Consider the following 24989-nt stretch of genomic DNA (forward strand, 5'->3'; position numbering starts at 1 on the left):
TATAACAGAGAAATGCGGAATCTACTTCGCAACATTTTCTGTTCCTCCCAATCTCGAACATTGAGATTTATATGTTTATTTTATTACAAATTAATTAATAAATGAAACACTAAGAATACATTTATTTTAATATCTTAGTTTTAAAATTGATAATCATTCGCGCTAAAAGGGGAACACGACAGTAGAGACACTGACGATAACTATATCAACTATATTGTACGATAATCTCCTACTCATGTACGATAGAAATAACGTTCATTGTACGATCAGAGCCATCTTTAAGGTTGCTAACACTGGTTGCATACTAAAGGTCTGTTCTTTTACTAAGAACTAGTTCCAAACTCGTGCAGCACTATAACTAGTTTATTTTGCACTAGTTCCAGCGTGCAGCAGTGAAAACGTCTAAGGAATAGAACCCATAGATTCTCAGAATACGCAACTTCGTAGTTCGTCTCTTCGGCACTCACTCCTCGTTTATGCCTGCAACTTGCAAGGAAGATCGGAGCAACATGGAACCTTACAGCTTTAATTCTAGTGGAGTGGATACCACATTAAATAAAAATTAATACGCCTTACGACATTAATACAAAGGAGATAAGTTATTAAATTACAAAACAGTCGATATATCTTCTTTTTCTTCAAACTGCAGATCTTCAAAATTTAAATCCATATCTGCAATAATGGATGATTTTGATTTATTGGAATTGTTTGATGTCTCAGATCATGAAATTATTTTGATACCAAAGCCTGTCCCATTAGTTTTATTTGAAGGCAATAATAGTAATAAGTTATTAAAATCTATTTTACTAAATAATTCTTATAATTGATATTAATTATGTAAAACATTATTTCAGGTTATAACATACTTAAAATTGTTAATGAAAGTCTTGAGGTACTGAAACGAGAAAGTTATAATAGAGTAGAAAATTACATTGAGAATGTAGTTTCTAATTATAATTCAATTGATTTCATAATACACTTCCGACTGACTCAAGATGTAATGGATAATTTAATTAGCAGATTTAGTGCTTCTCCAATATATTCATCGTTACAAGGTAAATAGTCTTAAAATTGGTCCAGAAATAAATATTTTTAACAATTTTCAAAGTAAGAAATTGTAAGTATTAAATATGTGTTCAATTTTTTATAGATAATGCTGGTCGTACTATAATAAGTGCCAAAAAATATTTACTGTGTTACTTCTGGTATGTCGATCACCAGAGTGTAAGCTACAGAGATGTAGCTGATCGATTCAACATCACAATTAGTATGTTGCATAAACTTATTTCTAGAGTTACAGAGTTTTTATTAAGTTTGAGTAAAAGCATAATTAAATATCCATCAACAAGTACGAAAGCAAAAACATAACAATATTATTTAAATAAGAGAAAGTTTCCTGGAATCATAGGTAAAAATAATTATTTAATTATAACAGGCAATATATATTTCAACAAATATAAACATTTTTAGGATTTATAGATGGTACGCATATTAAAATTGATAAACCGAAATATGATCCTGAATCATACATCAATAGAAAACATTATTATTCCATACACTGCTACACTACAAAAATTTTGGCTGACCCTTGGCTATTCGTAGACTGTAACTCAATCAAAATCTGAAACGTAAGTTGGGCGCCAGGTTCCCGAAAGAACCACTGTACTGTAGTGATCGCAAAATACTATAATCGTCAAACTAAAATGCCAACTAGCTCAGTGAGTATAAGAGTAGGATTGCGGAAGCGGAGAATGGGTGAGTCCCTGAAACGTAAAATACGAAAGGATTTGGCAGTTCGGGTCAAAGTACTACACAATATATTCGATAATAGTTTCTCTATATTTCCGTAAAGACATCGCTGTATATGTCAGACCTCATAGCGCTTAGATCGTTCTTCATATTCTACAAAACTATAATTACGGATGGCCTGGAATACGGTTTTCCGGAGTGCTCGGGATCACTCCAACGAATTTCTCTACTAAACTACCAACAAATAAACTAAAGGCCTTCTCAAGGCAGGTGTCTCTCCTGCGACCTCTTAACGAAAACAAAACGGTACTTTCTCGAAGGGAACCGGACGGAGTAGCTCCTTTCGGGTAGAATTCACCTCCGGGGCTCCTTCCAACGAGAAAAGCGAACTGTACTCCCACGAGGTGATCGAACGAGATAGCTCCTTTCGGGGAGAATTCGACCTCGGGATGCACCCCTGGTTAAACGCGACGAACTATACTGAACGTAACTGAAATTCGAAACTGAACGAATATCCCGGTCACTCTTTCATAACCGAATTCGACCCATCAGCTATACTGTAAGCGCATATCCAAATTTCCGGAAACTACAAGACTTTAGTACGGCATTATATACACGGTAATCGATAAAAGAACTTAACATAAGTTACATATAAAATTATATACATCCCATATCCGAGAGTTCACCAATGACTTGGTCCTTGAATTAATTGCGAATCTCAAAGTTTTCTCGATGTTAGATTATTATTCCCCTCATCAATTTATGTCTCTAATTCCCAATTCACGCACTTTGGGAGTAGGTTTAACTCGTAATTCGTGATTTTTTGCGATTTCACGGCTAGTAAGCGCGTTTTCCGAATTTTACTCGTAGTATAAGGAGTTCTAGGAGTTGGGGACTCGCGCCAACCTTTTCCGCTGAAGTTGACGGAGGCGACCGAATCCCTCGGTGGAAGCAGAGCAGAGTCGAGCAGAGCATAGTAGAGCCGAGCAGCGTTGAGCAGAGCAGAGCAGATCGGAGCAGAGCAGAGCAGAGTTGAGCAGAGCAGAGAAGAGCAGAGCAGTGTTAAGCAGAGCAGAGCAGAGCAGAGTTGAGCAGAGCAGAGAAGAGCAGAGAAGAGCAGAGAAGAGCAGAGAGGAGCAGAGCAGAGCAGAGCAGAGCGGCGTCGAGCTGAGCAGAGCAGAGCAGAGTTGAGCAGAGCAGAGAAGAGCAGAGCAGTGTTAAGCAGAGCAGAGCGGCGTCGAGCAGAGCAGCGCGGTGTCGAGCAGAGCAGAGCCGAGTTGAGCAGAGCAGAGTTGAGCAGAGCAGTCGCCACACTTTCCGATACAATCCTTGAATCCGCGTCTGAACTCTTTCAGGACTGAAGTACGAGTTGCCAAAATCGCGACTGATCTCCTTCAGGACTAGATTACGAGTGTCGCAAAAATCGGGAGACACCAGCAACGAGCTGTTGGTCCCTTACCCCCAACTCTTCATAACTATAAATCTAATTGGCGGAGCCGATTAAGTTATTGGTACCACCAATCAGACCCAAGGTCCGACTTCTTCCGAAAATTCAACTTGAATGTTCGGGAGTTGCGGAAAGCCGTAGTTCGTTAGGCCCATATAACACACGACTTATGGGCCACGATCGTTACTCTACTTTTATGACCTATCAATCACCGAACTTTATACTGTATTACAGATGATCGGTAGGCCAAGCGTATATGACACGGTATTATGGCCTTGGTACTGTGACCATAATATGTCTCATGGTTCTATAGAAAGACATGTATAGTGTTTTAGTGAACTTGTACTATCTTAAAATAGTACACGGTCACAACTCTACCCTCCCACGAAAAAGAGACCGATGTAACGTAGGGGTCAGCCACCTCGCCGAACCAAAGTAGATCGCACGCGTCCGTGTGCAATACCGGTAGTATTGCACATTGCTGACGCCCGGAATTCCTTTCCGGAAATGCGTAAATCCTTAGGCGTCGGCCGTGGATGTGGAGACTTTTTGGTCGTCATGTGTCGAAAGATCATGGCGCTAATGACGACACATGACCTATTAAGCCTCCTACATATATGCGAGTTCCGCGACCCCCAAGTCGAGTCTTATTCTGTGCAAGCTTAGCCGCTGCCGCATCATCCGCGTTCCAAGGTCGTAACTCTAGTGTTCGTTCCACGGGAGCAGAGTACTCCACCATATTCTAACTAAAATCTCTTGCCCAGTCGCCGTGTACTGGTAGTTAAGTCTAGTATAATTCAATCCGAAACAAGTCGTGTAGAAATCATCGCGAGTGTGTATCTTTCAGTCGTGCCTAACACGTACCGTTCTGAAAGATAACAACGACTGCTACGAACTGATTATAATTATTTAAGTGCGAGTAATCCACAACCATAGGAGGGTCTAGTCTCTCCAATAGTTGTGACGAACAATAAATAATCCTGCGAATGCTGATACAGCATATTTAGTGTTTACTGTAAGTACATTTGTAATATCTGAAAATATATAGATTTGTGTCAAATCTGCTGTTCCAACGTGTGTTTATACACACTATCATTCACCCCGAATCCTGCCAATTCATTACATTCTTACCGCTCGGAGTGTAATACTTTAGTTCATTGTACTGTGAGTCGCAAAGCTCAATCGGCGTTTCTACTGACCCAGACTGTAGTGTCTAGTCAGCGCGAAACACGACCGATAGGCGGCCACGACTACCCAGTACGTAACACCGAATCGAGGTCGAACACAACTCAAACCTCACTAAACGCCAATACTAGAGGATTACTTGACTCAGCGTAGGCGTTAGACGGAATCTGTAGCTCGTTATCACGAGTGTTGCGTGAATCTGTAATAGTCGTAGGTCGGCATTTATAAGAACACGAAAAGAAACGCTGTATTCGGTATGGGCTAATTACCCGATAATTTGACGGTAGCTTAATACTAGTTAGGTAAACGTAGGCGGTATACACGGTACTGCAAAATATCTGTACAAAAGGAGCGTGATACGCACTATAAGATTCTATGTTAAGCGAAAGTATTTACACGGTATGCGAGATAAAGAAGATACTTCATACAAAACGTAAACGTAACCTGTACTAACTGTAGCGGTATACACGATAGAGAATAGACGTCATACGAAACGTAAACGTAATCTGTACTAACTGTAGCGGTATACACGATACGAATCGAAATTCATACAAGAGCAAACTAAAGTATTACGATATAAAGTTCACCGGAACTCAGAATCGTAAGAAGACGTAACCTAAAGAAGAGACAGTATATACAAGGAACTATACGAGAATCTATACGTAACCAACATAATATACTGGTCGCGAATACTATTTCACGCAATTACGCTATCGAATCTCGAACAGTCGCGAAAAATGAAAGAAAGAAGCTCCAAAAGAAGAATTAATGTCTCGAAATCACCGTATTCTCAATTTTGGATTCCCGTGACCCTGGTAAACCTGTAAACGGTAGCTACGGTAGGGAAGAAAATGATATTAGTTCCCGATGCATGAGTCCGAGGTTGGTGATGTTCCGAGAGGTCGGTGTGTCTGTCAGCGTCAAAAATAAAATGGAATGCCAAAGATGTATAAAGCATGGATATATTTATCAAGGGCCCTCAGGGCATAATATATACAAAAGAGCAGAGATAGTGAAGGCTTTATCGGCGCTGGAACGGGCCAGGTTCGCCCGACAGGTCGATCTCCCAGGGTGCTGGATGCCGGTATCCGGGACTGCAGCGGGGACAGGTCCGCGTCGAGTGGCCCCGGCGTCCACAGCGGAAGCAAAATAGGCTTTCGCGAGGCCGGGTGCAGCGGGAATAATTGTGGCCGGCCTGGCCACAATTAAAACAACCCCGTAAAATGGGGCCCGGGGTCTCCCGGTATATATGGGAGTTGACCTCCCCCTCCAACTCCGGCCAGATGTCTAACATCTCGAGGATGTAAGACAGGGTCTCCCCCCGCGTCAGAGCCACTATATCGCGGCGGGGAATCCGGAAGGTTGGAATGGACATCTATAAAAAAAATTAGCTGTGAGTCCCGATCTACAGGTGAGGGGAAGAGACGAGCACGACGAGGAGGGAAGACGACATCACTGGACATACAATTTTATATCGTTGACGTGTGTTTTAACCCGGGTCTTGAGCTCGACATGCTCTATCTCGATGACGGTGGGTGAGCGAAACTGGATGACGCGATACGGACCTTGATAACGGTGAGCGAGTTTGGCTGAGAAGAAATTAGCGGAGGACGAAAGAGGTCGGTACCGAAAGAGGACTAAGTCGTTAATTTTCAAAGGCCGTTCTCTTCGTCGTAAATTGTATTTTTCGGCCTGTTGTTGATATGCGGATTCTAATTTAGAAGTGACCCATTCGTGAAGATCTCTCATCCGTTTCATTCTTTCTTTCCACGGACTGACGACGAGGTGATCCGCTAGTAACGGTGTTTTATCGACCTGTTCGAGTTCGCGAGGAATTGGCTTGAATTCCCGACCGAAATTTAGGAAAGCAGGGCTACACTCGATGACCGAGTGGTGGGCGGTATTATAAGCGAAGTTAAATTCGAATAAATGTACGTCCCATTCCCGTTGATTTTTACCGACGAATGCAGTGATCATGGTCTTAACAATTCGGTTAATACGCTCTACTGGGTTGGCCTGCGGATGATACACGGGAGTGGTCGAATGGTGAATCTTATATTCCTGACAAACTTGCTCGAGTAGTTTGTTTACGAACTCAGTTCCATTGTCAGAGATGAGTACTCGAGGGGTTCCCCAACGAGTGACCACCAGATCCAACAGGAGTTCTTTGATTTTCGCACCATTAACTGCCCGTATGGCCCGACTTTCAACCCACTTCGTGAACAGGTCTTGAAAAACAACGATATAAGTGTTTTGACGTAGGCTTTTCGGTAAAGGGCCCATTACATCGACCGCGACTATTTTCCAAGGCTGCTCCACGAATCTACGACCCATTAGTCCCACGGGTGGTTGTTGAGATACTTTGGTACGCTGACAGATATCGCATCTACGGACGAAGTCCAGGACGGTTCGATACATCCCAACCCAGTAAAAGCATCGACTAATTCGGTGGTAGGTTTTATCGACACCTAAGTGACCTGACATGGGGGTATCATGGAATTCACGCAGGAGATCTTCGCGAAACTCACTGGGTACGACTAATTTCCACGGTTCGAGGTCTTCCAGTTCCTCGTGGTATCGACCAGTAATACGTCGGTAATATAAGAGATCATTCTCAATCTTCCAGTCCGGGAACTTGAAAGGGGTGACTTTAAGAGTATCGCGACGAGTTGTATACCACGAGTCGGTAGTGCCGGTCCATCCCGTTGTGGGATAGCTCATAGAAACTGCGAGAGAACGAAGCTCGAGCTCACCGGAGCTAGGTATGCGTGAAAGCGCATCCGGTACGAAATTTTGGGAGCCTTTCCGATATACGATCTCGAAATCGTATTGCATTAGTTCTAAAGCCCATCTACCTAAACGACCTGATGGGTCTTTTAAGTTGTTAAGCCATCGTAGACTATTGTGATCCGTCATCACCGTGAACTTATACCCCTCTAGATAACCGCGAAACTTTTTAATCGACCACAGAACAGCAAGACACTCTAATTCGGTAGTGGTATACTTCATTTCGGCTGGAGTGAGAGTACGACTTGCATACGCGATAACGCATTCTCCTTGCTCATGAGTTTGCGTGAGCACGGCTCCGAGTCCGACGTTACTCGCATCGGTTTGGAGGCAAAAGGTTCGATTGAAGTCGGGGCAAGCTAACGTGGGTGTCGAAGTTAGTTTGCGCTTTAGGATATCAAACGCGTGGGATTGTGGTGTAGCCCAAACCCAAGCCTGATTCTTCTTGAGCAACTGATTTAACGGAGCGACAATCGCTGCGAAATCGGGAACGAAACGGCGATACCAAGAGGCCATACCGAGAAAACGACGAAGTTCTTTGATATTCCGAGGGGCGGGATAATCGATAATGGGCCTAATTTTCTCCGGATCCGTACTTAGGCCGCGATGATCAACGATGAAACCGAGATACGTAACGCTAGTTTTGCAGAATTCGCTTTTATCCGGGTTAATCAAAAGTCCCGCTGCGATAATGCGTTTAAAGATTTTATCTAACCACTCTAGGTGTTCGTCGAAGGTTTGGGTGACAATTATAATATCGTCTAGGTAAGCGAATGCGTGAGGTTCCATGTCTGGTGTAATGATTTTATCTAAGAGGCGTTGAAAAGTCGCTGGAGCGCCTGTCAGCCTGAATGGCATTCGTTTGAATTGAAAAAGTCCGCGCCCTGGCACGGTAAACGCAGTGACGGATTTACTAGATTCTTCCATCGGAATTTGAAAATAGGCTTGACTTAGATCCAGAGCGGAAATATAGTTAGCTGAACTTAACTTATCCAGAATCGCATTCATAAATGGTAGTGGATAGGCATCCTTACGTGAGACTTTATTAACTTTGCGAAAATCTAAGCAGAATCGGTAGGAACCGTTGGACTTGCGTACCATAACAATGGGAGACGACCAATCGCTTTCAGAAGGCTCGATAATGTCTTCGTATAATAACCGATCTACTTCTTGATTAATCGCTTGCTGTATCACCGGTGAAACGGGGTAATATCGCTGTTTCATGGCTGTCGGTGTCTCTACTATGATGCGATGTTCAGTTAGATGGGTTAATCCCGGAGCCCGTTTCAAAATCGGGATTCGTTCGTCTAAGAAGGTCCTTAACTGCTCTGACTCAGTATCGGTGAGACCACGGAGAGCATTGCAGCTCGAGAAATTATCCTGAGCATCCACGAAGCGGTAGTATTGATTAGGATCGTCTCGGTAACGCCATGTGCGTTCGTGATAGTTAATAACAATCCCGAATTGTTGTAGAGCATCAATCCCAAAAATAAGGGGTACGGCTAGAGACGGAAAGAATAGGGTCGGAATGACTTGGCTACGACCCTCGATGTGAAACTGTAGTGGGTAACATTGCGATAGGTTTTCACGATGCCCATCGGCAGTCACTATCGTAACCGGAGGTACCGTAGAAGCATTAACATCGGCCGACGAAATTTTTAAAAGACCGGATTTTCCAATAAAAGTACGCGATGCGCCACTATCTACTAAAGCTAAGAAAGAGTGGCCCTGGACTCTAATTTTTATGTACAAAAGGGCGGTAGTCAGCGAGTATATTTTCTCAATACCGGACGAGAAATCTCGCGAAAGGCGGCAAGAATTTAAGTTGACCGTGGGGGGTCGTGAATGAGACAAATTCATTTTTGGACACAAGCCGGTATTTATCGTGTCCCGGACACGTTTCCCGTACACTTAGGGCAATTGCGTACTGTAACTCCATCACGACCGCATTTATGACAAAAATAACGAGAGCGCGGCTTTGGACATTCCGAGTATCTATGTCCACGTTCCTGACAATTCCAGGACACAAAATCTATAGCGAAGGACGACTGCGGTTCGATGGGTTCCGACACGAACGGATTAGTAGTCGTTCCCGAACTCGACGATATGGAAGGCGCAGGTGACGGTATGTCCTTCAGGGCTTTTGCTTTCTTAGGTTTCTCCTGGGCGACTAATACCGGTTGCTCTTCCGCAGCCAGGTTAGCACGCTTACGCCGAGCAGGCCGTCCGAAAGCTAAGTCGGGAAAAAGCGAATGCTCCGGTAAGGGTGGTGCTCTATACCGGCTTTGGCGAGCTAAGCTACTCTCGATCTGGATGGCGCGGGATTCTAATGCATCGAAAGAGAGGATATTATTAATGTCTCTCAGCGCTTGAATGCGTGGGAGCATGTTCGTATGCGCCCAAATAATCCACTCTTCTTCCGACATGGGAGGTGAGACTCGTTCTAATAATACCCGAATACACGTGAGGTAATGGTCTACGGGTTCATCTTTCGCTTGTGTCCGTTGGGCTATTTCCACCCGCAAGGAGACCTGAAGTGTTGGGTCCCCGAAACGCGAACGAAAGGCACGCTCAAAATGTGCCCAATTCTCCCAATCTCGTTGGTGACTACGAAACCAGTGGAGAGCCATGTCCGATAAAAGCAAAGGAAGATACTTTAATAGTTCCGCATCTGGAAGATCGAAAATAAGGCGAGTTTCCGCAATACGCGCTAAGAAGGCCTCTACGTCTTCGCCTGATTTGCCGCTAAACGAAACGTTCATTCTTTTCAAGGTAGAATGTAATTGTTTGAATTGCGCGGCATAGTCCCTATTCGCGTGAGGTTGAGGAAAACGCGGTGTTTGAAAGTGACCTCTATTAGAGCGACGGTATATTTCCCTCGGCTCTTCCTCTTCGGGGAAGTACTCTTCCCTTGGAGCAGGAGCAGTCGGGACTGCGGATGTAGTACGCATCTGCAAAACCACATCTCGCAGCTGACCAATCATGTCGTGCACGTCCCGTTTAAACTCATCGAAATCTGCACGAGTGGGAGTGGACGAACCTCGCGGAGGTGAGAGCGACCTATCTCGAACATCCCTAGACTCTACGGGTGCATGATATTCTTTCCTACGCGTCCCGGCACGAATGGAGGTGTAAATCTCCTGTGAAATTGGCGTAGGAGTAGCTGGTCGCGTAACCTGAGCTGGATGCGGCATATCGTCAAATAATTCTAAAGGTTGTACGATACTAGCAGCTTTCCCCAAAAGCTGTGAAGTATCGACTGCACGCGTAGTCTGTTGTGACTGGTTACCCGGAGGAGTACGCGGTAATGCCGAACTTTTTTCACGCGAAAAATGTTTCCGAAGCCTTTGACGAAGGGTGGGTAATATGCCCTTATCGTCCAAGCGATATTGGTTGAGGATCTTTGGAGCCTCATCCTCTGTCAATCCCTCGATCCAATCTAAATTACCGTAAGTCGCGGTAGCCATCACTAAAATGAACGCGAAAACCGAAAAAGAATTAATAGAAAATGTCTATTTCCCGAAGAAAATCGAAGGAAAACAAACAGAAGGATACCCGATTACGTGTTACCGAAAAGGAATATACATATAAATGGGTATAATACAGTTTAAACCATTAGTAATTCCTTAAAAGAAAAGGCAAGGTACACAAAAATAAAGAAAATCCTAATTGGGAATCGAAACGATAATGTTCTCGATTTTATTTATATTCGGAGGATTACGGAAATGCAGCTCTGACTAATGTATGGAAGTCAAACCTTCCCAAAACAAAACAAAATAAAATTAAATATGGAATTACTAAGTGTAATTCGCGATTAAATAATTTAATAATTAATAAATAATAATTAATGATTAATTTATTAATTATCAGGCGCAATATTCCGTAAATGTCCGTTATCTAAGTTCCTCTGAAAGTCACGAAAAACAAAGGGAAAAATGCTAAAGTAATTCGTAAAGATATCGAAATAAAATTAAATTCGCTTTGCGAATATATATATATATATAATAGTCGAATATTGTAAGTCCTATGTCGAGACAATGGGAAGTCAGTGAAGCGTGAGCTAATCGGCTTAGTTCCGCGCGACTGGGCACTCGCGGTGTCCCCCTAGTTTCCCCCTCAATAGTTTTTCTACACGTAGATTTCCTATGTCGAAATCTTCCGTATTAGAAATTAAAGATGATTATTTCGGCTGGAAATAAGACCGGAATATTCGACTAGAATTATCCGTATCTTATAACAGATACGGAAAGGCTATAAACACATGAAATAATATGAGCATAAATCATTAATGCTCGTTGCGATAATCCTATATGAGAAGACGTTAATTTCGGTTAAATTCGACGATTTAAATATTAATCGCAAGATTCGAGAGCATAACCACTGTAGAACTCCGAATTGCCAAACAAAGGATTTGGGCTGGAGATAATAGGAGTTCGCAAGGAAACGGATATGGAAAATAATATGACTCGAATTAAAATAAATTTAAGCCGAATTTGCGAAAGGCTATTTCACCAAATTCTAGCTTACATCTGCCCTAGGCGGGCGTTATGATTCGCGACAAATAATAAGACTTTAACTCCGATAATTAGAAGTTGAATTTGTGAAAGGTTATTTCATCAAATTCTAACTTCTGTGGGCCCCACGTTGAGCGCCAAAATTTGCTACACTACAAAAATTTTGGCTGACCCTTGGCTATTCGTAGACTGTAACTCAATCAAAATCTGAAACGTAAGTTGGGCGCCAGGTTCCCGAAAGAACCACTGTACTGTAGTGATCGCAAAATACTATAATCGTCAAACTAAAATGCTAACTAGCTCAGTGAGTATAAGAGTAGGATTGCGGAAGCGGAGAGTGGGTGAGTCCCTGAAACGTGAAATACGAAAAGATTTGGCAGTTCGGGTCAAAGTACTACACAATATATTCGATAATAGTTTCTCTATATTTCCGTAAAGACATCGCTGTATATGTCAGACCTCATAGCGCATAGATCGTTCTTCATATTCTACAAAACTATAATTACGGATGGCCTGGAATACGGTTTTCCGGAGTGCTCGGGATCACTCCAACGAATTTCTCTACTAAACTACCAACAAATAAACTAAAGGCCTTCTCAAGGCAGGTGTCTCTCCTGCGACCTCTTAACGAAAACGAAACGGTACTTTCTCGAAGGGAACCGGACGGAGTAGCTCCTTTCGGGGAGAATTCACCTCCGGGGCTCCTTCCAACGAGAAAAGCGAACTGTACTCCCACGAGGTGATCGAACGAGGTAGCTCCTTTCGGGGAGAATTCGACCTCGGGATGCACCCCTGGTTAAACGCGACGAACTATACTGAACGTAACTGAAATTCGAAACTGAACGAATATCCCGGTCACTCTTTCATAACCGAATTCGACCCATCAACTATACTGTAAGCGCATATCCAAATTTCCGGATACTACAAGACTTTAGTACGGCATTATATACACGGTAATCGATAAAAGAACTTAACATAAGTTACATATAAAATTATATACATCCCATATCCGAGAGTTCACCAATGACTTGGTCCTTGAATTAATTGCGAATCTCAAAGTTTTCTCGATGTTAGATTATTATTCCCCTCATCAATTTATGTCTCTAATTCCCAATTCACGCACTTTGGGAGTATGTTTAACTCGTAATTCGTGATTTTTGGCGATTTCACGGCTAGTAAGCGCGTTTTCCGAATTTTACTCGTAGTATAAGGAGTTCTAGGAGTTGGGGACTCGCGCTAACCTTTTCCGCTGAAGTTGATGGAGGCGGCCGAATCCCTCGGTGGAAGCAGAGCATAGTAGAGCCGAGCAGCGTTGAGCAGAGCAGAGCAGATCGGAGCAGAGCAGAGCAGAGTTGAGCAGAGCAGAGAAGAGCAGAGCAGAGCACAGCAGAGCAGAGCAGAGTTGAGCAGAGCAGAGAAGAGCAGAGAAGAGCAGAGCAGAGCAGAGCAGAGCGGCGTCGAGCTGAGCAGAGCAGAGCAGAGTTGAGCAGAGCAGAGAAGAGCAGAGCAGTGTTAAGCAGAGCAGAGCGGCGTCGAGCAGAGCAGCGCGGTGTCGAGCAGAGCAGAGCCGAGTTGAGCAGAGCAGAGTTGAGCAGAGCAGTCGCCACACTTTCCGATACAATCCTTGAATCCGCGTCTGAACTCTTTCAGGACTGAAGTACGAGTTGCCAAAATCGCGACTGATCTCCTTCAGGACTAGATTACGAGTGTCGCAAAAATCGGGAGACACCAGCAACGAGCTGTTGGTCCCTTACCCCCAACTCTTCATAACTATAAATCTAATTGGCGGAGCCGATTAAGTTATTGGTACCACCAATCAGACCCAAGGTCCGACTTCTTCCGAAAATTCAACTTGAATGTTCGGGAGTTGCGGAAAGCCGTAGTTCGTTAGGCCCATATAACACACGACTTATGGGCCACGATCGTTACTCTACTTTTATGACCTATCAATCACCGAACTTTATACTGTATTACAGATGATCGGTAGGCCAAGCGTATATGACACGGTATTATGGCCTTGGTACTGTGACCATAATATGTCTCATGGTTCTATAGAAAGACATGTATAGTGTTTTAGTGAACATGTACTATCTTAAAATAGTACAGGGTCACAACACATGCAAGGTGTCGCAAACGAGGAGTGTAAATTTATTGATGTTTTTATCTGATAGCCTGGCTCCGTGCATGATTCTAGAGTTTTTAGAAACTCTAACATTAAAGATGATTTACCTCAGATTTGTGAAGGTTATATATTAAATTTTTTTATACTTATATGTATATTGATATTTTAACATTTAGATTTTTATATTACGACCCTTTCTAGATAAGTATTATTTATTGGGAGACAGTGCTTATCAATGTTTGAAGCAGCTGTTAGTTCCATACAAAGACAATGGTCACCTATCTTGAGCACAGAAAAATTATAATCGAAAACTTAGTTCCTGTCGTATCAGTATTGAAAACACGTTTGATTTACTGAAGCAGAGGTTTCGTCAACTATATTTTTTAAAATTAAAAGATATTGTTCGTGCGGTAAAAATTATACATGCTTGTTGTGTCCTTCACAATATGGCTAATGAAGAAGAAGCAATTTATTTTGAGGAACCAATCAAGTAACACGGTAGTGTTACGCGGCAAGTATTTTAAAGAGCCGCGCGACATTACCTACTTTTACGCCAAGTTTGGACTCACGATTTTTCCGATGGATATATTTTCCGATCGGTTCATTTAATGAAAATTTTGATGAAACTTTTGTTATATAATGTTTATATAAGCTTTCGAATGAGACCGCAAACGTTGAAATCGGTTCACGCAATGCTGAGATCTCACGATTACGTTCCACGAATACCTCAAAACACTTCTCTCAGTTAGCGTTTCTTCTCTTCCCGACGAAGATTTTTGGTGTCTCCATCGGACCTCTCACTCTTACACGTTTAAGCGTTATCTTCTGTCCATTACTTTTGCTCTTTCGAATGGCTTGGTGCTATAGGTGTGAAACTGATTCCAATATGGCCGCAACGCAGGCGCGACGTATATGTAGTATCCATCGAAGTTTTCATTTTGTTAGTATGATTCGCACGTGAGTTTTCCACGTGAATTCATAGTTAAAATTTGGATGCATCAATTATATGGCAGTGATCCAGAAATCAATTAGATAAGTATTGTTTGTTAAAACAATTATTTAAATATTTGAGCAATGGTACTTTGTGGTTTCTTTGTTTTATAGGTTACAGGAAATTGAGTGACTAATAGAAAACCATGCGTTTAAAAACGCTCATTACATTCCAATTAATAAAGTAATTGGTATCAAAATGATGCCAAAACAAGGAAAATAGTTGTGGTATAGTCTATAACCCTTAATACGCAGATTATTTAGGTTAGTTTCAATGCATCTTAAAGAACAAATTAAAAGTTAAATAACATTTTTCAATATCTGATTTTTATTTACTCAGTTTTAATATTAAATGTGTTTATCAATATTATTATTATAGTATGTGTTTTCAAAATTACAGATTGTGTTAGCAAAATGCAGAAAGCAGATGAACGAATGGCAGATCGAACAGATTACATACATAAAGGTATGCAGAAACAAGAATTAAACATACATTGATCTTTTGTGACTAATTTTAATGAGGTTAAAAGGTTGTATTAACAAAATAAATCTTCTTTCATCATTTAAATTTGCCATAACTTGGTTTGTACGTATATTTAAAAATTGAATCTATATAAGTACTGTGACCCTGTACTATTTTAAGATAGTACATGTTCACTAAAACAATATACATGTCTTTCTATAGATCCATGAGACATATTATGGTCACAGTATCAAGGCCATAATACCGTGTCATATACGCTTGGTCTACCTATCCTCTGTAATAGAGTATAAAGTTCGGTGATTGATAGGTCATAAAAGTAGAGCAACGATCGTGGCCCATAAGTCGTGTGTTAAATGGGCCTAACGAACTACGGCTTTCCGCAACTCCTGAACATTCAAGTTGAATTTTCGGAAGAAGTCGGACCTTGGGTCTGATTGGTGGTACCAATAACTTAATCGGCCCCGCCAATTAGATTTATAGTTATGAAGAGTTGGGAGTAAGGGACCAACAGCTCGTTGCTGGTGTCTCCCGATTTTTGCGACACTCGTTATCTAGTCCTGGAAGAGTTCAGACACTATTGTTGAGACTCGTACAGTTTTGGCCATTAATCTTGCGCCGGGCGAGGGGTAACATGAAAAGGGGAGCAAAGGGTTATCTAGGGAATTCTTGTCGGTACGGTAAATTTCTACCATTTCTCGCTGTCAAAGCTCTACCAAATTTTAACCTGTTCTTGTAATTATAAAGAAGAGTGATAATTTAAGAACGTAAATGATGAAAAGAAAAAAAATAACAGGAAGAAAAAGGATCTCAGATGAGTATTGCTTATTATAAAGAATTGCCAAATTTTTTATATTTTAAGATGATGCTTTGTGGTTTTTTCATTTTTGTTACAGGTCAAGTCCTATTTTTGGAGACTTGTCATCAAATAAATTAATTATATATTCTTTGGATCAGTAAGTACTAATTTATCATGTTTTAATTCTTGTGTGATGCTGCCATTATAATATGTTGTTGAATGTGATAAAAATCACCTATAAAAAAAAGTAAAATTATGTTATTTGACAAGACTGGAAGGTAATTTAGTTTTATATAATTTGTAGAAATTATATGTTCATCTTCGTTTTTGTTAACTTCTTAAAAAATGGCAGATGCAATTTTATTTTATGAGATGCTCTATCTATATATATTTTTTTTTTTATTTTTTTAGATTAACGTGCATGAGGAAATGCTGTTACGCATACTCTGACCTTTGGAGATCAGAGTTATGTGGAAAGACCCCTTTAAAGGTCAAGACTCCTCTGGGGGGAGTGATTTTTTGATTTTCTTGAGAAAGAAAACCTCAACCAAGCCGCCACCCCCAGATATACCCACTAAAACCCCCTGCACCATCAGGAATTATAAAAGATAGGATGGAAGGTAAGAAAGTACCAAAAATTTAATAACGGAGTGCATAACCATTAGTTTGTATTACCTGATGTAATCTGTGTGGGACAGAGAGCACAAGATTTTTGCAAATATCAGGTTCATTTGCCAACTCCTCCCACATTCTTCTTACATGGAACTTAAGTGCCTCTTTTGTTCTTTCTTGTTCCGGTCTCCAGCGTTTGACAATGATGCCCCAAATATTCTCAATGATATTGAGATCTGGAGATTTTGCAGGCCAATTAATTGCATCAATGCACGGATGGTCACTAAACCACTGTCTTGTGACTCTTGAGGTGTGGACACTCGAATTATCCTGGATAAATTTGATAATAGGCATCTCTTGCTCAGGATATCTTCTTCGGACACTGGGGATCATGGAATTTTCCAGAAGACTCGTATAAAAGGCTGAGTTCATTTTTGTATCAACTTCAACTATTTCTCCTACTCCATGCTTTGATATCCACCCCCAATACGCAACACTTATCCTGTTGCTTCTGTTTGTAGGTAGAACATATTGATCTTCGTATCTTGTTCCATCCGGGCGCCAAACATGAATCCTTCCATCTTCAGAGGACTGGAATACCTTTTCGTCACTCCAGATTACATTATCCCAAAAGTCATCATCTTTACTGAGATATTCTAAAGCAAATCCGATTCTTTGCTGCCTATGTTCTGGAGATAATTTGATTTTATGTGCAGCAGGATGGCAATGTACTCCAGCTTCGTGTAGCCTTCTGCGTACAGTTCTTGAAGATATATTTACATCCAATTCACTTAATATGCTGCATGATGATTGAAAAGGATTTTCATTCATAAGACTGACGATTTGTCTATTTTCAATTTCTGTCGTTTTTCTTGGCCTCTTATTATTCGTTCTTTGATCTGCTAAGCCTGCATATCCTTCCACACTATAGGTTTTAATCCAGCGATTAATAGTGGATTTATTGACCTGTAGCTCTTCAGCAATGTCATCTGAGCTTCTTCCTGACTTCCACATACCTAAAGCCTCTCCTCTTTTAATTAATTTGTCATTCATATTAGACATATTGCAAATTTGCTTTGTAACAAACACTTTTGAAGCACTTAAACAATAAAACAAATAACAACCGCAATGGTTAGTCATTTGTTTCTTGATAATAAAAATAATAGTCTATTGGATTGTCTTTTGTTCTATTGCTCAAACACTTTAAAAAGTATTCTGTTTATTTAAAAAATAAAATTGTAATATATACTAAATAATAATGAAACATTAATTCAAAGAGGAGAGGCTACTGGATTATGGAAAGTAAGATGTTCAGAAAATATCACTGAACAGCTGTAGGTGTATGTATTTATTGCTAATCGATGAATTAAAAAACATTGTGAAAAAGAATATTTAAGATTCAGCAACAAAAGAAAGAATATTAAAATAATAAAGAAGAAGAAATAATTGAAGAAGAAAAATGGCAAAAAATTGATGTAACGAATGAAGATTCATTTCAGTTTTTGTCTATAGTATTTGACATTAATTTCACTTTAACATATTAGCAAGGACTGTCCGCAGATGACTGTATTAAACTTGAATCCATTGTCATGTTGCTCATTATATTAAAGATGAGCAAATAGGCACTCAAATTTTAATTAGGCAGAATGAGAAGTTGGCGAATCAATCAGAAGTCTACATTTGTTTTGTGCACTCTCCTTGCCAATTAAAGAATTTCAATGCAACCAATAGTTATAACTTATATGGTATAAGAATAATTAAAATTTTATTAGTAATTTAAAACATTTACAGATAACAATATCATTTGTAACATATATCATCTGACATAATAGAATATTAACATATGAATTTTTACTATTTTAATTTGGCTAAAACTATATATAATTATTATAAAAACCATAAATAAATTACATTAAATCTTTGTCAATTAATAATAACAATTTTTTTCCTCAACTACAAACCAATATTATTTTACATTTATTTCCAAGTATTGAGATGACAGCGTCACACAAGAAAGAACAATAATTAGTGCTATCTTATTCAATGAAAATAAATAATTATTTTATTTGATGACAGGTCTTCAAAAATAGGACTTGACCTGTAACAAAAATGAAAAAACCACAAAGTATCATCTTAAAATATAAAAAATTTGGTAATTCTTTATATTACGGAATACTCATCTGAGATCCTTTTTCTCCCTGTTATTTTTTAAAATGATCTCCTTTTTCTTTTCATCATTTACGTTCTTAAATTATCACTCTTCTTTATAATTACAAGAACAGGTTCAAATTTGGTAGAGCTTTGACAGCGAGAAATGGTAGAAATTTACCGTACCGACAAGAATTCCCTAGATAACCCTTTGCCCCCCTTTGCATGTTACCCCTCGCCCGGCGCAAGATTAATGGCCAAAACTGTACGTTAGTCCTAAAAGAGAGTTCCGACGTGAAGCCTGGAGTTCATAAAAGTGTGGAAGCTACTCTGCTCAGCCTGCTGTACTCTGTACTGCTCCGCTCGGCTCGACGCCGCTCTGCTCTGCTCTGCTTGACGCTGCTCGATTCTGCCCTGCTCTGCTCGACGCTACTCCGATCTGCTCTGCTCTGCTCGGCTCTACGCTGCTCGGCTCTACGCTGCTCGACGCTGCTCTGCCCTGTTCGACGCTGCTCTGCCCTGCTCGACGCTGCTCCGATCTGCTCTGCTCTGCTTGGCTCATCTCTGCTCTGCTCTGCTCAGCTCTACTCTGGTCCGCTCTACTCGGCTCGCAGCGCCTTCCGTCGAGGGACTCGACCTTCCTCTCTAGCGTCATCGAAAAAGGTTAGCGGGAGTCCCAGCTCCTAGAAATTCTTATACTACGAGTAATATTCGGAAAACGCGCTTGAGAGCCGTGAATCCGCCAAAAATCACGAATTACGAATTAAACCTGCTCCCAAAGTGCGTGAATTGGGAATTAGAGACATAACTTGAGAATTGGAATAATAGTCTAATGTCGAGAAAACTTTGAGATTCGCAATTAATTCAAGGACCAAGTCATCTATGGGCTTCCGGATATGAAATGTATATAATTTTATATGTAACTTACGTTAAGTTCTTTTATCGATTACCGTGTATATAATACCGTACTAACGTCTAGTCGTTTCCGAGAATTTGGATATGCGCTTACAGTATAGTTGATGGGTCGAATTCGGCTATAAAGAGTGATCGGGATATTCGTTCAGTTTCGAATTTCAGTTACGTTTAGTATAGTTTGTCGCGTTTAACCAGGGGTGCACCCCGAGGTCGAATTCTCCCCGAAAGGAGCTACCTCGCTCGATCACCTCGTGGTAATACAGTTCGTTTTCTCGTCAGAAGGAACCCCGGAGGTGAATTCTCCCAGAAAGAGCTACTCCGTTCGGTTCTCTTCGCGAGAGTATAGTTTCGTTTAGTTAAAAGGTCGCAGGAGAAACACCTGCCTTGAGAAGGCCTTTATTTAATTGATTAGTAGTTTTAGTAGAGAAATTCGTTGGATTGATCCCGAGCACTCCGAAAAACCGTCTTCCATGCCATTTCGAATTATAGTTTTGTAGAATACGAATAACGATCTATGCGCTATGCAATCTGACATATACAGCCATGTCTTTTTGGAAATATAGAAACTTTATTATAGTATGTAGTGATTTGACCCGAACTGCCAAATCCTTTCGTATTTCACGTTTCAGGGACTCACCCACTCTCCGCTTCCGCAATCCTACTCTTATACTCACTGAGCTAGTTGGCATTTTAGTTTGACGATTATAGTATTTTGCGATCACTACAGTACAGTGGTTCTTTGGGGAACCTGGCGCCCAACTTACGTTTCAGATTTTGATTGAGTTACAGTCTACGAATATCCAAGGGACAGCCAAAATTTTTGTAGTGTAGCAGTACTTTTATATACTTATATGCAGTCATATACCTATATATATTTTAAGCTATTGTTATTATATTCTTATAAAATGATTGGCAGGTAATATATTCTTAAAAAATGCAAGAAGAAGTATCCGAATGGGAAAATAAAGTAGAAGTTATCAAATTGCATCCAGGAGCTGATTATGTAGAGTATAAGCCATTTATGGATATTAGAAAATCATTCAATTAGACAATGCTACGGAGGATGATAAATTTGGATTTCGACTAAAAAGAGGTCTGGTATTTTACACTGCGTAAGATCTATAAAATTGTAAGACAAAAATATTAAAATTTATAAATACATATTCATGTTTTTACAGATATATTTTTTTGTATTAATTTAAGATTATGTTCGAGAATTCTGTTTGGTATATGGTGATACATGATGTTTATCAATAAACTCTAATACAATAATATTAAGATACTTATTTCAATTTAATTTGTGACCTGCAGGTAGGGGAAATTTAAATATTATCACATTTTCGGTTCATAGCCTCTTGTATTGTTATAAAATGATTACCAGGCAATATATTCTTAAATAATGCAAAAACAAGCATCCGAATTGAAAAAAAGAGTAGAAATAATTTGTATCCAGCAGCTGTATGTTGAGTATGAGCCATTTGTGGATAGTATAAAATTATTCAATTATGTATGACTTGAGCTTTAGGTATCAAAGCAACAATTGAAAGAAAATTATATTGTTTAATATGTATCCAAAATTAATCCAAACAAATTTTCTCGTAATTAGCAATGTTTATATTGGGCCATTCCACGTCAAAACAGACAGATTTCGGAGTACAACACCGATTTTTTTTTTTAAAATATATGTTAATATATAAGAAAATACAAGACTTTTGGCGCTAGTTTGAGTCAAAAATCTTTTTTCGTTTCGGAGATACGAGCTGTCAAAGTTTGCAGTTTTACTGTTTTTGGTAAAAACACGTAATTTTGAAAATTTATATCTCCTAAACTAATAAAGATAGAAGACTCTGGCTGGAACGAGTGTACTCAGAAAGAATCATACTTTATTAGAAAAATATAAAAAAAGACAGTTTGTTTTAATTGGTTAAAACTATTAACAATTAAAATAAACATTTGAATTAACAAATGTGTTGTCATGCTCTGACAATTATAAAAAAATATCAGGAATGTTCCTTGGAATGTCCTCTACAAAGAAAAAAATTAAAACGCGTATTCTCTCTTGGTGTTCATAGTGAAAAAAAAAATTTTATCACGACGCGCTCGGCCAGAAGCGTCGTTCGAGCGGCGTAAACCGGTGAAGCGCATGCGTAACTGAGCGCGACTAGTCTCTACATGTCGGAATCCATCAATCTATGAATAATGCGAGCTAATAACATGTTTTAATTGTTTGTTTATGTTTTTATAAATATTATAAATTAACAATATATTTATTATTATTCTGCTTTATAAGCAGTCGTTATTTATTTACAAAATAATTAGCAATAAGACATTTGAACATGGCATTGAATATACAAATTATATACTAATTTATATTTACATATTTTATTAAATTATGGCAGAAGAAAATATTAGGAATATGAAATTTCTGTACTGAAAATATTTAACAAACTTTAACAATTGTATAATTATCTGATTGAGGAAAAGCTTTAGTTTGTAATTGTGTCTTTGAATCTATCGTTAAAAATGCACGATAATTTCTAGTTCCTTTAACTATTTTTACTTTTCAAAAAAATCTCGTTTAAATTATTTTAATGCTTATTAAAACACTTCGTACGAGATTTTTTGAAAAGTGAAAATAGTTAAAGGAACTTGAAATTATCGTGCATTTTTAACGATAGATTCAAAGACACAATTACAAACTAAAGCTTTTCCTCAATCAGATAATTATACAATTGTTAAAGTTTGTTAAATATTTTCAGTACAGAAATTTCATATTCCTAATATTTTCTTCTGCCATAATTTAATAAAATATGTAAATATAAATTAGTATATAATTTGTATATTCAATGCCATGTTCAAATGTCTTATTGCTAATTATTTTGTAAATAAATAACGACTGCTTATAAAGCAGAATAATAATAAATATATTGTTAATTTATAATATTTATAAAAACATAAACAAACAATTAAAACATGTTATTAGCTCGCATTATTCATAGATTGATGGATTCCGACATGTAGAGACTAGTCGCGCTCAGTTACGCATGCGCTTCACCGGTTTACGCCGCTCGAACGACGCTTCTGGCCGAGCGCGTCGTGATAAAATATTTTTTTTCACTATGAACACCAAGAGAGTATACGCGTTTTAATTTTTTTCTTTGTAGAGGACATTCCAAGGAACATTCCTGATATTTTTTTATAATTGTCAGAGCATGACAACACATTTGTTAATTCAAATGTTTATTTTAATTGTTAATAGTTTTAACCAATTAAAACAAACTGTCTTTTTTTATATTTTTCTAATAAAGTATGATTCTTTCTGAGTACACTCGTTCCAGCCAGAGTCTTCTATCTTTATTAGTTTAGGAGATATAAATTTTCAAAGATTACGTGTTTTTACCATAAACAGTAAAACTGCAAACTTTGACAGCTCGTATCTCCGAAACGAAAAAAGATTTTTGACTCAAACTAGCGCCAAAAGTCTTGTATTTTCTTATATATTAACATATATTTAAAAAAAAAATCGGTGTTGTACTCCGAAATCTGTCTGTTTTGACGTGGAATGGCCCATTATAATTTTCTTATTTACAGGTTATATCAGAAATAAGAAGGAGCATCTAGAATAGTGGGAAATAGGCTAAGCAGTCACTTGTTTGCGTAAAGATATGCAGATGAAACATTATAACTTACGAAAATTTTTGGTGACTAATCTTAATGAGGATAGAAGGTTGTAGTAATAAGTAGAACTTTCATCATCTAAATTTGTAATTAATTGCTGTATATGTAAATGATATGATTAAAACATAAGAGGAATAATGAAACGTGATTATATTTCTTCATACGCAAATGCAGTTATACAATGCAATGTAAATTGTTATTCAATTAGAAGTACTATTTCGTAAAGGAGCAGACAATGCTCTAAAATCTTTTATTTTTGCTTACAGAAACTATTGATAAATCTGTAAAAAATATTGATATTAGACAATATGCTGAAATCCAATTTGTTGGAAAGCGGCAGTATGATGCTGGTGATTTAATCATTGCTCTGTGTGATAAATTAAGTTGCTTGAATCGCGTTGTGCAACATTATCTAACAAAAACGGACAAATGTAGTACTTCATGTTGTCATACAGATATTACCCAATCTTGTAATAATATTATATTACTTACACTATTTGATGGTATGAAGAGTTTGTTAATTCCCAAAAAATTATGCAAAAGTAATTCTTGGAGTACATGAAAAAAATAATTCAGAGCAACTTCTCTAAGTGGAAAAAACTATGGAATTCTTTGTGCAGTAATTGCATGAGTTCTTTAGAACTTCAGCAAAAAATTGCTAGTACAGTTACTAAAAAAGTTCTGATTGTTAAATTATCATTATATAATACCAAAACTGAATATATAGAAAACGTTAAAGATTGGATTGTTCTTAAAAACCGAAACATTAAAGGTATACCTATTGAGAAATTAGAAATGGGTGGTAAAGTTTATAAAGCGAATTGTGCGATTTTCCATGACGGCAAGGATGCTGCAACTGGTCATTATACGTCTATGATACGTAAGGATAAATCATGGATATATGCGAACGATAATATCGTTCAAAAGAAAACATGGCCCAGAAATTCAAAAGGAACGTTTATCATATTCTTTGAGGAAATTTAATTAATTCAATATTACGTTATTCGTATCTTTAACGGCTGCTTTTATAAATGTTAAAAGTTGTTATAATGGATAAAAGCGTCTTACTCGTAATAACATGTTCAACAATATTAGCACCACAGCTGGGTTTAAAACGTCATTTCACTAAATATTGGCCGCAATAATAGCGGCTTCGGCTGCAATATATCTAGTGAGTAAACTATTTAAAAATGATATGATTTCCACAATGAGTTTGTATCATTATTAAATTATTTTCTCACTGAGTATCGCGCCGTTTCAAATAAAATCCCGTAATACATATTTTTTGTTTAGAAAATTATTGTATCTTTCTTCATCAAAACTATTTATAACGAGTTGATATGTAATTCTTCAATATATTATTTAAAATGTTGTACTTTTCCTTTTTTAATATTGTTAAATACAATTGATTATTGTTAACAATATAATTATTTATATATTTTAATTTATATTCCCTTCCAATAAAATTTATTTATTAGAATATACATTCTTTCTTTAAGAGTTTCACTACATTTTGTATTATTTGCATAAAGAAATTCTTAAGATGTATCTTTGTCACATAT

At 38.6% G+C, this 24989-nt stretch overlaps 1 pseudogene; it reads left to right on the forward strand.

Moving 5' to 3' along the window:
* Positions 1 to 680: 680 nt before the first annotated feature.
* On the forward strand, positions 681 to 14931 carry LOC136783605 (putative nuclease HARBI1; annotated as a pseudogene).
* Positions 14932 to 24989: the final 10058 nt, after the last annotated feature.

Source organism: Prorops nasuta, unplaced genomic scaffold, assembly GCF_024137725.1.
Source record: "Prorops nasuta isolate Cenicafe-Biocafe unplaced genomic scaffold, Cenicafe_Pnas_1.2 PNAS00034, whole genome shotgun sequence".
NCBI lineage: Eukaryota > Metazoa > Arthropoda > Insecta > Hymenoptera > Bethylidae > Prorops > Prorops nasuta.